The 4,108-nt window shown below is 36.3% G+C and overlaps 1 protein-coding gene across 1 annotated transcript in view; it reads right to left on the bottom strand.

The window, feature by feature from the left end:
• Nucleotides 1-2,347: 2,347 nt before the first annotated feature.
• The window catches only part of LOC111089866 (putative uncharacterized protein DDB_G0271982), an 11,286-nt gene continuing 9,525 nt past the window's right edge, over nt 2,348-4,108 (bottom strand). Inside the window, exon 5 of the mRNA XM_022403077.1 lies at nt 2,348-2,762. The gene's annotated coding sequence lies outside the window, so the exon portion shown is untranslated. The remainder of the gene's footprint in view (nt 2,763-4,108) is intronic.

Here is a 4,108-nt window from a genome sequence, read left to right as displayed (position 1 = left end):
AATACACCAAACACATAAGGACTGGCTGTGGTACACTCCAAATGTACAAGTAGAGTATACATTACACTCCAACTGTACTAGGATAGAATACACCAAACACACAAGGGCTGGCTGTGGTACACTCCAAATGTACAAGTAGAGTATACATTACATTCCAACTGTACCAGGATCGAATACACCAAACACACAAGGACTGGCTATGGTACACTCCAAATGTACAAGTAGAGTATACATTACACTCCAACTGTACCAGAATAGAATACACCAAACACACAAAGACTGGCTATGGTACACTCCAACTGTACCAGGATAGAATACACCAAACACACAAGGACTGGCTGTGGTACACTCCAAATGTACAAGTAGAGTATACATTACACTCCAACTGTACTAGGATAGAATACACCAAACACACAAAAACTGGCTATGGTACACTCCAAATGTACAAGTAGAGAATACATTACACTCCAACTGTACCAGGATCGAATACACCAAACACACAAGGACTGGCTATGGTACACTCCAAGTATCCGAGAAAAAGGTTTGGTGCAAATATATAAAACTATTTACATATTTTTTGTCATGCATATATAATGAGCTGCTGCATAAAGGTGTAGTAAATCTTCAGCGTAAGCCAACGAGATGCTGGATTTAATGTACTATTTTAAATAATATCACAAATAAAGGTAACAATAACTAATGGTTATACATCAGATAAATATAAGGGCTAAAATTCAAAGAAAATTTGTGCATTTTAAACTTGTGCAGTGACTTCTTGCAGTTTTATAGAACTTGTGCTGCTCTTGATGTGCGATTTCTTGAGTTAACTGTCACAATTCTATATCTTGTGAATTGTGACAGTTAATGCTTGTAGCTAACCTTATTGCCTGGAAGGTAGCTACAAGCATTAACTGTCACAATTCTATAGTCTGGAGGTTAGCTACAAGCATTAACTGTCACACTTCTATATCCTGTAGGTTAGCTACAAGCATTAACTGTCACAATTCTATAGTCTGGAGGTTAGCTACAAGCATTAACTGTCACACTTCTATATCCTGTAGGTTAGCTACAAGCATTAACTTTACAAATCTCTACAGCTGGTAATTCTGTTGAATATCTGTGATACATACATACAAGGAAATCTTTTTTTTTTACAGCTTTTGGTTATTCTATTAAGAAGCCAAACTTCAATCAAAATAAAAATATAAATACTCTTGAAAAGATCATACTTAAATATTCATACCACATACTAGCAAATTGTAACTGATATATCTCCAATACTCAGTAGTTCTATGTGTGTATAATGAGGGAAAGATAAAGTTAAAGGGTTAAAGGTTTAACACACATTTTCACAAGGAGTTCCTTCTAAAATATCAGTGAAGATAAGTAATCTGATCTTTTGAATTTAATAGCTCTTTGTACTCAGTTTTAAATGACTAGTTATTTAACAACTAAAGTGATCACACTTTCCGAATTAAAGATGAGAAATTGAAAAAACAAAATTTCCTGTGTGTAAAACTACACTTTGAAAATGTAGCAGAATTATATACTATACAATATTTTGTGAGAAGTTAAAAAAAGCTTAACAAATAATATAGCCCACAATATCTTACATCATATCAACATTAGTGATATACACTCAGGGCAATTCACTGCCTTCATGGAATTAATTTCAAACAAGTTTGTCTAGTGGACTCTTTGTTTGCTGTTAAGCACAAAGCTACACAAGGAACTATCTGTGCTGTGGCCACAATGGGTGTCGAAACCCATTTTTTAGCTTTACAAGGCCACTGACTCACTGCTGAGCTACTGGGAGCAGTGGACTCTTGATGTCATATGATTTACATAATTAATTTTTCATTAAATGTGATGGTAATATGATTAATTCATATTCTAGCAGGACCTGTTGCCAAGATGTGGAAAGCATACACTCGTTTCTCCGACTTTCTCCTGTGCTCCTATAAACACTGTTTTATATAAGAAATTTATAACAAATGTATGATGGAAGTTACTTCCAGTCCAACTGTACATGTTATCATATGAATCACAGTTAAACATTGCAAGTCCTTAGGTCCCTGTTTATGGTAAGGGTAACTGGACAACATGTCCTCTTCAGACAGGACATGTTGTCCAGTTACCATTACCACAGACAGGACAGGTTGTCCAGTTACCATTACCACAGACAAGACATATTTTCCAGTTACCACAGACAGGACATGTTGTCCAGTTACCGTTACCACAAACAGGACATGTTGTCCAGTTACCGTTACCACAAACAGGACATGTTGTCCAGTTACCGTTACCACAGACAGGACATGTTGTCCAGTTACCGTTACCACGTGGTAACGGTAACTGGACGACATGTCCTGTTTGTGGTAACGAATAACTCGACGACATGTCCTGTCTGTGGTAACGGTAACTGGACAACATGTCCTGTCTGTGGTAACTGGACGACACGTCCTGTTTGTGGTAACGGTAACTGGACGACATGTCCTGTTTATGGTAACGGTAACTGGACAACATGTCCCATTTGTGGTAACGGTAACTGGACAACATGTCCTGTTTGTGGTAACGGTAACTGGACAACATGTCCTGTTTGTGGAAACAGTAACTTGATGACATCACTCCATATTCTGGCCCTATTAGTGTTCATCTTAGTAGGAGGGGAGACTTTTTGCCTGCTTGTAGATTAGGTTGGCTGATTTGTCACACTGCAAGTCTGTCAAATCATAGATCCTTAACTAGTGATTCTTGCTGTTGGCCTAGAAAGAAGGATTTACAGATATTCCTATAATAGATTAAATATATATATATTATGTCACATATAAGGACAAAAAATAAAAAAGTTTTTATCTAAATCTAAAATAGAAGTTTTATATCAGCTAGGTACTTCAATACGATCATAACAGTTTGTGATTACTTCACAAACAACAAAAATATTAAATTTAAATATTAATTAATGGTGAGATATCATTAACTGTACAGTGTCAGAGGAAACTTTTGTTTATTTGGAGTTCAGCACAAAATTACACTAAGAAAAAAGAAAGCATATTAGTACCCGAAAAAAAAAGTTTTGATTTTGTTCAAAAAATATGTGATGTGAAGATGTAATAGTTACCAATATTTTATTTTTTACAAGTTCTCAAATAATTTATATATACATTAGTTTTCAATATTAAACAATAAATTTTAAACAGAAACTCCAATATGTATCTTAAGCTTTTTCTTACAATTTGACTGGTCTGTTAAGCCTAAGTACTGTCAACCTTCATTCATAAATATATATTTTCAAATCCAGAAGTTTGTTCATAGAGCTCTCCTCCATCCAATAGTTTTTGTCAAACATTTGAATGTGCTCAGAATAAGACTAGCCAACAGAGAAGAAAACATAAGAAGTCAGAAGGAGGATATCCTCAACCTTATTCAAATCCAAACAAAACGGAAGCAGAAATATCAAGAGGGGTAAAGTCCCCCCCCCAACCACCTTGACAGTTAAACACACTGTCTGGTGCTTCATTACACATGGAATGATAATGTCTTTTCACCCCAACCACCTTGACAGTTAACCACACTGTCTGGTACTTCATTACTAATGGAATAATAGTGTCTTTTCACCCCAACCCAGTTAACCACACTGTCTGGTGCTTCATTACACATGGAATAATAGTGTCTTTTCACCCCAACCCCTTTGACAGTTAACCACACTGTCTGGTGCTTCATTACACATGGAATAATAGTGTCTTTTCACCCCAATCCCTTTGACAGTTAACCGTACTGTCTGGTGCTTCATTACACATGGAATGATAGTGTCTTTTCACCCCAACCACCTTGACAGTTAACCACACTGTCTGGTGCTTCATTACACATGGAATGATAATGTCTTTTCACTCCAACCACCTTGACAGTTAACCACACTGTCTGGTGCTTCATTACACATGGAATAATAGTGTCTTTTCACCCAACCCCTTTGAATAACCCGTTCTTTAGCTTTGCGCTTAACGACAAGCAAATTATTATTCGTCTTCCGGTAGGCTATCAGTAAGTTTACACACCTAAAACGATAAAATCTGGAGTTCGATTTTTTCTGGCAGATAACCAATTGTGTAGC

This window comes from Limulus polyphemus, unplaced genomic scaffold (assembly GCF_000517525.1).
Source record: "Limulus polyphemus unplaced genomic scaffold, Limulus_polyphemus-2.1.2 Scaffold7675, whole genome shotgun sequence".
Classification (NCBI taxonomy): Eukaryota; Metazoa; Arthropoda; class Merostomata; order Xiphosura; family Limulidae; genus Limulus; species Limulus polyphemus.
Note: the sequence above shows the minus strand (reverse complement) of the source record. Positions and strands in the feature narration are given on the sequence as shown.